The sequence below is a fragment of the Hemitrygon akajei genome, chromosome 8 (assembly GCF_048418815.1).
Source record: "Hemitrygon akajei chromosome 8, sHemAka1.3, whole genome shotgun sequence".
Lineage (NCBI taxonomy): Eukaryota > Metazoa > Chordata > Chondrichthyes > Myliobatiformes > Dasyatidae > Hemitrygon > Hemitrygon akajei.
This window is the reverse complement of record NC_133131.1, coordinates 161104690-161118592: the sequence shown is the minus strand read 5'-3', so window position 1 is coordinate 161118592 and position 13903 is coordinate 161104690. Positions and strand designations below refer to the sequence as shown.

Here is a 13903-nt window from a genome sequence, read left to right as displayed (position 1 = left end):
TTCACCCTTTCCACTGCCGATCCCTCAATGAAGATTGGTGTGTGTTCTCTCGACTTTCCCTTCTTGAAGTCCACAGTCAGTTTCTTGGACTTGCTAGCGTTGAGTGCCTGGTTGTTTCTGTGACTTCACTCAACCTTCTGATCTATCTCATTCCTGTAAGCCTCCTCTTCCCCATCGGAAAATCTACTAGCAATAGTGGTGGTAAATTTATAGATGGTGTTTGAGCTGTGCTTAACCGTACAGTCATGGGTGGGCTGAGTATGCATCCTTGAGGTGCGCCAATGTTGAGAGTGTTGTCAGTGGAGAGGAGATGTTGTTACCAATCCATATTGATGGTGGTCTCCTGATGAAAAAATCGAGAATTCAGTTGCAGAGGAGGTACAGAGGCTCAGGTTTTGAAACTTGCTTATTAGTACTAAGGGAATGATAGATGTTGAATGCTGAGCTGTAATCAATAACTAGTAGCCTGACTTTGTAGTTTTCTAGATGCTTGAAAGTAGAGAAGAGAGCCAGTGGGATTGCTCCTGCTGTGGAGCTGTTGTGGCAGTAGGCAAATTGCAGCAAGTCCAGTCTTTGCTCAGGCAGGAACTAATTCTAACCATAACCTACCTGTTGAAGCACTTCAGTATAGTAGGTGTGAGTACTACCGAGTATGAGTCATTAAGGTAGATCACCCTGCTCATCCTGGACATGGAAATATTGCTGTCCTTTTGAAGCAGATGGGAACCTCAGACCGCACCAATCAAAATGTCCTGTTGGAAGGCACATGTTTTTAGTACCCATATACACCGCTGGGTCCTGTCACTTAGTGGGGTTGTACCCTCATGAAGGATGTTTGGATATGGTCTCTGAGACAGAGATCACAGGGTTGACGGACACTGTGGGGATTCGGCTATGTTGTGTTATTTCCCTATCAAAGTGTGCATAAAAAGCATTGAATTACTCAGGGAGCTTGATATTCTACTCAACTCTACTGGGGATCAATGTGAATTTCAATATGAATTAGACTGTAAAGTTGGTAAACTGGTTTATTATTGTCACAGGTACTAAGGTATAGTGAAAAATGTTGTTTTGCATGCCATTCATCCTCTCAATCTCCTGCTTTCTCCCTATATCCCTTCATGCCCTGACCAATCAAGAATCTATCAACCTCTGCCTTAAGACATGACCTCCATGGCTGCCTGTGTCAAAGAATTCCACAGATTCACCACTCTCTGGCCAAAGAAGTTACTCTTCATCTCCATTCTAAAAGCACACCCCTCTATTCTGAGGCTGTGTCCGCAGGTCTTAGACTCCCATCACAGGGAACATCTTCTCCACATCCACTTAACAAGGCTTTTCACCATTCGACAAGTTTCAATGTGGTCACCCCTCATTCTTCTGGATTCCAATGAATACAGGCCCAGAACCATCAAATGCTCTTCATATGACAAACCATTCGACCCTGGAATCATTTTTGTGAACCTCCTTTAAACCCTTCCCAGTTTCAGCATAGCCTTTGTAAAATAATGGGCTGAAACTGCGAACAATACTTAAAATGAGGCCTCACCAGTGCTTTATAAAGTCTCAACACTACATCCTTGCTTTTATATTCTAGTTCTCTGGAAATGAGTGATAACATTGCATTTGCCTTCCTCACCACAGACTCAACCTGCAAGTTAACCTTTAGGAAATCCTGCACAAGGACTCCCAAGTCCCTTTGCACCTCAGTTTTTTGTATTTTCTTTCCATTTAGAAAATTGTCAACCCTTTCATTTCTTCTACCAAAGTACATGACCATACACTTCCTGACACTATATTCCATCTGCCATTTCTTTGCCCATTCTGCTAATCTGCTTAAGTCCTTCTGTAGCATCTCTATTCCCTCAAAACTACCTGTCCCTCCATCTATCTTTATATCGTCTGCAAACTTTGCAACAAAGCCATCAATTCAGACATCCAAATCATTGACATATACTGTAAAAAGAATTGGTCCCAACACAGACTCTTGTGGAACACCACTAGTCACCAGCAGCCAACAAGAAAAGGCTCCCTTTATTCCCACTCTTTGCCTCCTGCCAATCAGCCACTGCTTTATCCTTGTTAGAATCTTTCCTGTAATATCATGGGCTCATAGCTTGTTAGCAGTCTCATGTGTAGTACCTTGCCAAAGGCCTTCTGAAAATCCAAGTACACAACATCAACCGATTTTCCTTTGGCTAATCTGCTTGTTATTTCTTCAAAGAATTCCAACAGATTTGTCAGATAAGGTTTTCCCTTGAGGAAGCCATGTTGACTATGACCTATTTTATCATGTACCTTCAAGTACCCTGAGGCCTAATCCTTAATAATCGACTCCAACATCTTCCTAACCACTGAGGTCAGTCTATAGTTTCCTTTCTTCTGCCTCTCTCCCTTCTTGAAGAGTAGAGTGACATTTGCAATTTTCCAGAAACATTCCAGAGTAGTGATTCTTAAAGATCATTATTAATGTCTCCACAATCTCTTCAACCACCTGGTTCAGAACTCTGGGATGTACACTATCTGGTCCAGGTGACTTATCTACCTTCAGACCTTTCAGTTTCCCAAGAACCTTCTCTCTAGTTATGGTAACTTCACACACCTCATGACCCCTGACACCTGGAACTTCCACCATACTGCTAGTGTCTTCCACAGTGAAGACTGATGCAAAATACTAATTCAGCATGTCCTCCATTGCTACCTCTCCAGGATCATTTTCCAGCAGTCTGATATTCATTCTTATCTCGCTTTACACTTTATGTATCTGAAGAAACTTTTGGTATCCTCCTTAATGTTACTGGCTAGCTTACTTTCGTATTCTGTCTTTACCTTCTTAATGACTTTTTAGTGACCTCCTGTTGGTTTTTAAAAGGTTCTCAATCCTCTAAATTTCCACTAGCTTTTGCTCTATTATATGCCCTCTTTGGCTTTTATGTTAGCTTTGATTTCTGGTGATAGGGTGTTACAGTTACAGAGAAAGTGCAGTGCAGACAGACAAAAAGGTGGAAGGCCAAAGCCAGGTAGATTGTGAGGTTAGGATTCCATCTATTGTACAATGGGACTGTACAATAGCCTTATAACTGTATCCTTGAGCCTGGTGTTATTTGCATTCAGGCTTTTCTAACTTCTGCCCAATGGGAGGGATAAGAAAGGTGAAAACACCGTTAATCTTTGATTATGTGGCTACTTTACTGAGGCAGTGGGAAATGTAGCGAGTACTCCCAGTATTGTACCATGCAACTAATGGGATGTGGTTAAAATATTATTCAGTTCACATTAGGAAGCGAAATTTGGGTTAATTTGCGATTCCAAACTCTGTAACTGACATGTTGAGTTCCTCCTGCCTTTTGTGCTGCATTAGCTGTGTGATCGCTTCTTCATTGCGCCCTGGAGTCACCAAGGAAGCTGCTCAGTCCATCAGTAGTTTGGCGCTGGACTAATTACTGGCATTGACCAAAACCCAAGAATGAATAAAATAACTACCAAATAAAAATACCATAAAGAGCTATAGTTATAATGGAAGGCCAAAGACTTTTCCCATGAAAAATTGGCTAATAAATAAATAATAAATAATAAATAATAATAATAATAATAAAAATAAGCTGATAAGGAAGGCGGGCTCTGTCGTGGGCAAAGTACTGGAGAGTTTAACATCGGTAGCTGAGCGAAGGGCGCTGAGTAGGCTACGGTCAATTATGGAAAACCCTGAACATCCTCTACATAGCACCATCCAGAGACAGAGAAGCAGTTTCAGCGACAGGTTACTGTCGATGCAATGCTCCTCAGACAGGATGAAGAGGTCAATACTCCCCAATGCCATTAGGCTTTACAATTCAACTGCCAGGACTTAAGAACTTTTTTAAAGCTATTATTAATGCTTTTTGAGTTAGTGATTTAGATGCATATCATATTATTACTGAGTTAAGTATTGTATGTAATGAGTTTTTGCTACAACAAGTGTATGGGACATTGGAAAAAATGTTGAATTTCCCCATGGGGATGAATAAAGTATCTATCTATCTATCTATCTAATACAAAGAGGCATAATTTGAAGGTGTCTGGAAGAAAGTATAGGGGGGGATATCAGACTTTTTTTTAATACAGGAGTGGTAGGTGCATGGAATGTGCTGTCAGAGGTGAAGGTAAAGGAAGATACATTAGGGACATTTAAGAGACTCTTCGGCACATGGATGAATGCAATTTAGAAGGCCATGTGAAAGGGAAGGGTTAGATTGATTGTGGAGGTTAAACAGGAGGGGGCGAAGACCCTGTATACTGTACCATTGTGTTATAACTCTGGGGTGTTGTGGATAGTGTGGAGGGCTGTCAGAGGTTACAGCAGGAGATCTAGGCCTCATATGGAGCCAGTGATCATTAATGGAGAATGTGTGGAGCAGGTTAAGACCTACAAGTATCTGGGAGTACAGTTAAACGAGAAGCTAGACTGGACTGCCAACACAGATGCCTTGTGCAGGAAGGCACAGAGTCGACTGTACTTCCTTAGAAGGTTGGCGTCATTCAATGTTTGTAGTGAGATGCTGAAGATGTTCTATAGGTCAGTTGTGGAGAGCGCCCTCTTCTTTGTGGTGGCGTGTTGGGGAGGCAGCATTAAGAAGAGGGACGCCTCACGTCTTAATAAGCTGATAAGGAAGGTGGGCTCTGTCGTGGGCAAAGTACTGGAGAGTATGACATCGGTAGCAGGGCGAAGGGCGCTGAGTAGGCTACGGTCAATTATGGAAAACCCTGAACATCCTCTACATAGCACCATCCAGAGACAGAGAAGCAGTTTCAGCGACAGGTTGCTATTGATGCAATGCTCCTCAGATAGGATGAAGAGATCAATACTCCCCAATGCCATTCGGCTTTACAATTCAACCGCCAGGAGTAAGATATGTTAAAGTGCCGGGGTTAGGACTCAATGTATTTAAGTAAACTACTTAAGAACTTTTTAAAAGCTATTATTAATGCTTTTTGAGAGGGTGATTTTAGATGCATATCATATTTTTACTGAGTTAAGTATTGTATGTAATTAGTTTTGCTACAATAAGTGTATGGGACATTGGAAAAAATGTTGAATTTCCCCATGGGGATGAATAAAGTATCTATCTATCTATCTATCTATTGAAAGGATGCAAAACTAGGCTGAGAAGTGGCAGATGGAGTTCAACCCATGTATGTATGAGGTTGTTCATTTTGGTAGGTCAAATATGATGGCAGAATATAGTATTAATGGTAAGACTCTTAGCAGTGTGGAGGATCAGATGGATCTTGGGGTCCGAGTGCATAGGACACTCAAAGCTGCTGTGCAGGTTGACTCTGTGGTTAAGAAGGCATTGGCCTTCATCAATCGTGGGATTGAGTTTAGGAGCTGAGAGGTAATGCTGCAGCTATATAGGACCCTGGTCAGACCCCACTTGGAGTACTGTGCTCAGTTCCGGTCACCTCACTACAGGAAGGATGTGGAAGCCATAGAAAGCATGCAGAGGAGATTTACCAGAATGTTGCCTGGATTGGGGAGCATGCCTTATGAGAATAGATTGAGTGAACTCAGCCTTTTCTCCTTGGAGCAACAGAGGATGAGAGGTGACCTGATAGAGATGTATAATATGATTAGAGGCATTGATTGTGTGGATAGTCAGAGGCTTTTTCCCAGGGCTGAAATGGCTAGCAGGAGAGTTTTTAGGTGCTTGGAAGTAGGTACAGAGGAGATCTCAGGAGTAAGTTTTTTTTAATGCAGAGAGTGGTGAGTGTGTGGAATGGGCTGCCGGTGGCGGTGGTGGAGGTGGATACAGTAGGTTCTTTTAAGAGGCTCCTGGACAGGTACATGGAGCTTAGAAAAATAGAGGGCTATGGGTAACCCTAAGAAATTTACCCTAATTTCTAAGGTAAAGACATGTTCAGCACAGCTTTGTGGGCCGAAGGGTCTGTATTGTGCTGTAGGTTTTCTATGTTTCTAACTGTCAATTCTGTTTGTTTTATCACTAAAATTATATTATATAAATCTAATTTGCTGAGCAGAGAGATCTCCGGATCCAAGTTCATAGCTCTTTGAAAGTGACTACACAGATCACTAAGGTGGTGTATGGAATGCTTGCTTTTATTAGTTGATGCACTGAGTTCAAAAGTCAGGAGGATATGTTGCAACTTTATAAAATTCTGTTTAGGCCACATCGGGAGTATTGCGTACAGTCCAGGTTGCCCCACTATAGGAAGGATGTTGAGGCTTTGGAGAGGGTGCAGAGAAGGTTTACCAGGTTGCTGCCTGATTTAGAGGACAGGTAGTATCAGGAGAAACTGAATTAACTTGGGTTTGTTTATCAAGAGCACCAGAGGCTGAGGGAACATCTTATAGAATTTTAGACAATTGGGAGAGGCATAGATAGAGTGGCCAGAGAGTGTCTGTTTCCTAGGGTTGAAATGTCTGATAGCAGATGACATGCATTGAAGGTGAGATGGGATAGTTTTAAGGGGGATGTGAGTTTTTTTTACTCAGAGAATCGTGGATGCCTGGAATGCGCTGCCTGGTATGGTGGTAGAGGCAAATACATTAGAAGCTCTTAAGAGATATTTGGATGGGCACATGGATTAAAGGAAGATGGAGGGATAGGGACATTGTGTAGGTAGGAGGATTAGTGTTTAGGTTTTTTAAAAATATGCTTTTTAGCTGGTTCAGCATAACAGTGTGGGCTGAATGGCCTGTTCCTGTTATCCATATCATATTAATTACAATGCATATAACTACATTGTGAAACATGTATCTTAAAATGGATACTTATGTAATTTGTGCCAATATCTTTCTTAAAAAAAATCATTAATTTGCAAGATGTCTTCAGCCTGAATGACCTTGTGTAGGGGGTCTGTACCATGAAATCTGTTGAGGTAATCTTCTAGTGCTGTAGAAGCAGAGGCACTGTAGTCCCAGATTACTTATAGTTTGAACGGTAGGGCACTAGGGAAGTGTAATGGAACAGAGGGACCGAGGGGTACAGGGGCCTAGTTCGTTGAAAGCAGCATCACAGGTTGACAGAGTGGTGAAAAAGGTGTTTCGCATGCTAGCTTTCATTAGTCAGGACAGCAGCTGGGTCATTATACTGCACTTGTATAAATCATTTTTGAGATCATAAATGATCAAATTTTGAGATCAAATATGAGATCGTATTTGGAGTACTGTGTAGTTTTGGTCACCCTGTTATAGGAAAGACTTGGTTACTCTGGAAAAAGTGCAAAAATGGTTTATGAACATAGACGAGCACAGCACCGGATAGACCATTCAGACCATGATCCAAGATGACGGCGCGACGCAGCTTGCAGTGGCCACTCCGGAACTGATTGTTATTTCTGAAGTGGGGTGCCGTGCGCAATCATAATCGATTGAAAACAGACGTGGCAGCACAGAGAAACATCGGGAAATTCCAGGAAGACCTTCTTCGTTGCTGCTGCTGCTGTGAGGTCCGGGATTCTGCTGGGAAGAACAGGCCCCCAGTCCTTGTGGTTGCTTTGCCGATGGTGGGGCCATCTTAATACACTCAGCAGAGGATGGAGCTCGGAGAAGCTGTGCCGGAGGGGATGGTCGTCGGCTCGGAGGTTCGACGGACTCAGAGTCCTTTTGACAGACTCAGGTCGCTTTCGGTGTGTGCTGCATCTGCGAGACTGGTTTCGACGGAGCTTCCATTGTGTGCTGCGTCTGCGAGGCTGAGTTGGGCGGCGCCTTGAAGTCCATAGTGGGGGTATTCCCTTCTGCCGCCGGCGTGGGATGGCGAGTCTATCGGGACCCTGGTGACTTGTGGAAACTGTGGTGATTTCTTTTGAACTTACAGTCCTTTAACATCTTGGACTATTTTTACTGTGCCCATAGTCTGTTTTTTTATCAATTATGTTATTGTTTGCACTGTTGTAACTATATGTTGTAATTATGTGGTTTTGTGCAGGTCTTGTAGCTTTAGTTTTTGGTCTTGTTTTTGTCTGGTGGATTTGGAGCTCCTTTCCGGGGAACGCGCTAGACGGTAGTGCGATATTAATATGCAGCAGCCTCTCCGGACTCTGGATTGGGGATTGCCAAACGTTACGTGGATTTTCTGGTGTAGTCTGTTTTGTCATATGCTTTTGTGATATCATTCTGGGGGAACGTTGTCTCATTTTTTAACTGCATTGCATTTGTGGTTTCTAAATGACAATAAACTGAATCTGAATCTGATGCTATGCCAATCTGGATGCCAATTTATACTAAACTTGTACTTCTTGTACATCATCCATTTTCCTTCAAATTCACATCTATCTAAAAGCCTTCTACATTCCAGCAACTGCCTGCTTCCATTACAACCCCTGGTAACTCATTCCAGGCACCCACCACACTCTGCAATCATGTTGGTAAAGCATGACTAGGCTCACAAAAAGCCATAACTGACCTTAAACTTGCCGTGAGCACAAATCCTTTCCCTCAGTACCCTCCCCAGTAGCTTCTCTGCCATTAATGCGAGGACCACTGGCTTATGATATACCTGGATTATTGATAGTTCCCTTTTTGAACAAAAACACATTTGCTACTGAGGACACAAAGATCGTTAACACAACAGTAATCTCCTCACTTGCTTCTTTCAATATTTTGGGATACATGCTGTCAGGCCCTAGGGATGGACCCACCTTAGTGCTTTTCTGAAGGCATAGCACCGCCTCCTTAATTTCACAATGTCCCAGCACATTAACATGTCCCACTGTTTTCACTATCCTCCAAATCCTTCTATGTTAATGCTGACACAAAGTACTCATTCAGTGCCTCAGCTACTTGCTCTGATTCCCTCAAATTCCCTCCTTTATCATTGGGAGGACTTAAACTTAGTTACCCTCTTTTTCTTAATATCAGTATGAAATGAATTGGGATTCTTGATCCTGCTTGATGATATTTCTTGGTCCCCTTTTGCCTTCCTAATTGCCTGCTTCAGCACTATCCTGCTATATTTATATTCCACAAGGGCACAGTCTGATTTTAGCTTCCTAAACCTTACATGTGCTTCTTTTTCCTTCCTGACTAAATTTAGGACTTTTTCAGTCATCCAGGATTCCCTTACTTTGCCATCCTCTTCCTTACCCTCTACCAGAACACGCTGATCCTCAACTTTGATCAACTGCCACAAGTCAGATGCAAGAGGGCCTGAATAAAAGAGAGAAGTTGGCCAGGCTAGCAATTATTCCTTGGAACCTAGGAGAATGAGGGGAGACCTTATAGAAGTGTGTAAAATTAGGAGAGGCCTAGATAAAGTAGATGTTAATAGTTTTTTCCCCCCAAAATAAGAGTCCAAAGCAAGGAGACATTGGTTTAGGGTGAGAGGGGAAAGATTTAAAATGAATCTGAGGGGCAATTTTTTTCATGCAAGGGGTGAGAAGTACATGGGGTGAGCTGCCAGATGTGGTGGTTTAAGCAGATTGAAAAGTAACATTTAAAAATCATTTGGAAATACTGAGCTGAGAGGAATAAGGGCTGAATAGAGGGAATTGTGTCTAGCCTGATGGAGAAACTGGTTGGGCTGAAAGGCCTGTATTGTGCTTTATTACTCCATGACTCTATTATAATATATGAATATCCATACACTTCAAGACAGGATTGTGTGTGACCTGAAGAAAATGGTGTTCCCATGCATAGTGACCATTGCCCTTGTACGTTTATAAACTACACATATCAGGGGGCAGGGCAGAGATAGGTTTCTACCAAGGGAGGTGTAATGAACTCCTTCCACTAGCCTGCAGGGTCATCCTTGGGCAAGGTGTACCATCTGCTTAGCGTAACATGAAGTCATGGGAGCAGGTGGTGGATGGTTGTACGAGCAACTGGTGCATATCACAAGTCCTGATAATGCAACAACTGACACCAAGCAGAGAATCTCTGAAGAGTATTGATGATGGCTGGTGTCACCAGTCTTGTAAAGACACCACTCCGAAGAAAGCGATGGCAAATCATTTCTGTACAAAAATTTGCCAAGAATAATCATGGTCATGGGACCATGATTACCCACATCATTTGACACCTATAGTGATAATGACATACACCTAGCTATCACTACTTATAATTATTCCACCATTCTTTTCCATTTAAGGATCAGTTAGTTAATAGCCACACTAGTTTAAATATCACAGGATACCCAATGCAGTTGCTATTCCCAATCTGAAAAGTTACTGCAGTCCAGCTCCAGTTAGGAGAATACTGACAATGTGCCAGAAGATAAAATGGAAATCTGCAATTCATTGCGTACATGACATCAAAGGGTTCTCCCAACATTTGCCTGAGGGCAAAACAAATGGACGTGACCTGATTCTAATGCAGAGTTAGAACTACTAACTTAGAGATATCTATGTTCATGCATTTGTGTGGTGCAAAAACAACTGAGAAAAAGCCTACATAACAGCAGATCTGGCAGTTGACAACTTCAATGAGATTATATTAAGAAGTGCAATATTGTCCGAGTTTCTCTGGTGTCACGTGCCAATTCCCAAGGGCTCAACCACTTCATTGTGTTCTGTGCTCTTTGCGCAAAATACATGAGCCTGTACGTAGCAGTTAAAGGAAAAGTGAATGTTTCAATTCCATAATCCAAAACAATGCAAATTTTAATATATCTTGCTAACAACATGCGTGCACTGAAGCTAAAACAGACTCCTCAGCCCAATCAGCATATGTCTCTGAACTTAAGCCATACACTGAATACTGGGGGAACTCAGCAGGTTAGGCAACATCTATAGAGGGAAATGGACAGTTGACTTTTTGGGTTGAGACCTTCTTGGTGTAGATGAAGGGTCTTGACTCAAAATGTCGACTGTCCATTTCCCTCCGTAGATGCTGACCCGCAAAGTTTCTTCAGCGCTTTGTGTTGCTCCAGATTCCAGCATCTGTAGTCTCGTATCTCTGAACCTAACCCCCATAAAACATAATGATCTCATTAAATTTACTATTGAGCAACACAGCACGCGTGGTAGGGATGGTGCTTCACTGTCAGGAAACCAGCTACATTCCAGACCTCCAATGATGAGTGTGGGGTTTGTATACGTACAATGAGTTGCCACACAAGGTGGTTGAGGCAGGTACATTAATAACATTTAAAAGCTACCTGGACAGGAGTGTTTTAGAGCTGGGGTTCCCAACCTTTTTTATGCCATAGACCAACACCATTAAGCAAGGGGTCTGTGGTACCCAGGTTGGGGCAAAGGGACCATTTCTGTGCTGTATGACTATGAATAAGGCATTGAGAAGAATCAGCCACCCATCAAAGGACAAGAATAACTTTGCATCTTTGAAAACTGTCAGACGACATAGTGATGATATAGACCAGAACATACTGGACACACATAATTGAATCTGGCGCTCTCATTAGAAAGGAGACACAAGAGGCTGCAGTTGCTGAAAATCTGGATCAACACACACAAAATGCTGGAGGATCTCAGCAAGTCAGACAGCACTTATGGAGGAAATGAAGAGTTGATGTTTTGGGCTGAGACCTTCCATTAGGACTGATGGAGGTCCCCCACCCACCTACCTATCCCCTCTACTGGCTTCACATCACCTGCTAACCTGTACTCCTTCCCCTCCATTACCTTCTAATTCTAGGCAATTTATTATGAAAGAATGTACACATTACCTGCTTAGAGAAGGCCACAAAGCAGGAAACCCAAATAACCCAATTTTTAAAAAGACCAAAGCTACTGCATAGAGAAAGAGAGAGAAAAACAACACACATCATGCAAACAATAGAAGCAAGTCAGCAGCATCCCGAACCAGACCGAGTCCCAGATCCGCTCCTCGAGCAGCTGGGGGAGGCCCAAGCCTCATTTGCCAGTTCATCACCCCAGCGGGGCAGAAACACACAGCAGCTGGATTAATTCACAGCCTTAGCACTACGGAGAAAGGAATAAACATTAACTGGAGAGTGAGTGAAATCAGCCCGAACCTCGCCTCTGCACCCAACACTCGCACTTGCAGTCTATCTGGGCCTGGGTCATCAATTAAATTGTCCAGGCACCAGATAGTGCCACACTTCAGGACCCGGATCAAGGTGCGACGTCATGCCCAGCCCGAAGCAGTTCTTGATTTCACCAAGTCGGCTTAGCACTCAGAGCAATTGAACCTCACACCCGGGTTAGCTGGACGTGCCTCAAAACTCTTCCGTATTAACTCCTCTCCAAATTGTTCACTCCATCTTCGGCAGTGATACAAACTCCATCTCCGTCTGCAGCTCAGATGCTGCACTTTGTAATGCCGCAGCATGGCTCATCTAGTCTTATAATGCCTTATAATGTCTTATAAAACTACTGAATGGACCCCATGGAAATCAAAGCTGAATTTTGACCTCAAAATCTACCTCATCATTGCCCTTGCAAATTATTGTCCACCAGCACTGCACTTCCTCTGTGATTGGAACACTATATTTTGCATTCTGTTATTGTTTTACCTTGTACTACCTCAATCTACTTATGTTTTGAAATAATCTGTTTGGATGCCTTGCAGAAAATATTTTATTCACCATACTTCAGTGCACGTGACAATAATAAATCAAGTCCAATTTAATTTTCCTCCCAAACAAATGCAAAAGAAAAATTTGTTAAATAACCTCAGGATATTCGCAGCCAATGCAAAATCCTGCTGCTATTATATTATGTAAAACTCTAAGTTCATTAATGTGATAGCTTCAAAGTTTAAAGTACATTTATTATCAAAGTACTGTTACGGATTCAAGCAACAATAAATATATGAGTTAGGCAGGGGATTTTATAACAAATAACATGTTTATTAAACACTGAAAACAAACCCCCCAAAAGTAAACAAATCACTAACGTAACTGGAAATCAGCTGCCGTGCGGCAGCTTGAACAGTTCTTAAAGCATTGAAGCTTAAACAGTTCTTAAAGCGATGTTGCAAAAACAGTTCTTCAAAGTAGTATTGCCAAAAGTTCAAAATGCTCACAGTCCATTTAAGGGAGAGACTTTTTAAGACGATTTAAATTCTTTTTCACGTCGTGTTGCTTCGGTTCCCAAATCGAACTTTTTCCCATGAAGAATTTACGTAACGAAACAAAACGGCTTAAAGGCACTGACCTTTCCTTCACAACACTATTCTCAATCCTTTCTGATATTTCACAGGGATTAACACGAGAACAGTCAATGAATTCCTTCTGAATAAGGATCAAACAAGGTCGAACCTGTTTCACCATCGAAATCGATTCTCCTCGATCTTTAACTCCCGAACTCTGATCTTCACTCTCCACTGATTCTCAACTAGCAGTATTGTAAAGAAACTGCTGGCATTGACCTTATAAACTTTAGGCATTAGATAAAACTTAATCTTTCAACTAAACTGCGTCATAACATTAAATCACGCAGTGGCATGAAGTCAACATGGCAAATCCAGCCACGAACTGCCCCTCCTCACAGGGAGGGGTCCTCCTTTTATACCCTGTAAAAAAAACCTGTCACATGACCTCTACTGGCGGGAAAATGATGTCACTCCACCATCACAAGACCATTACCTCAAGTCCAGTATAGCTTCAACCCCAGTCACGGGACAAGGGCTCCACTGTCATGTGTCACGGGTACGTAACAGTACGTATACCAATATACCCTTGAGATTCATCTTCTTTCAGGCAGCCATAAAACAAAGAAACACAATAAAATCGACACCAAAAAAACCACAAGAAAGACTGACAATGTGTGAAAAGAAAGAAGAAATAGTGCAATTAAAAAGTAAACAAATAGCACAGAGTACATGAGCTGCAGAGTCCCCGAGCCACAGAGCCAGTTCAGCGCTGCAGCTGGTCCAGAGGCCCCATGGCTGCGGGCTACAGCACACAGCCAGTTCAGCACTGAGGCGAGTGCTTTTATTGAAGGTAGAGCATTGGCCATCATACAAAGATGAATCTGCTCT

The 13903-nt window shown here is 42.4% G+C and overlaps 1 protein-coding gene across 2 annotated transcripts in view; it reads right to left on the bottom strand.

Annotated features, from left to right (window-relative positions):
* Positions 1 to 13903, bottom strand: part of xrcc2 (X-ray repair complementing defective repair in Chinese hamster cells 2) — a 151712-nt gene that overhangs the window by 90385 nt on the left and 47424 nt on the right. The gene's annotated exons all lie outside the window — the stretch shown is intronic.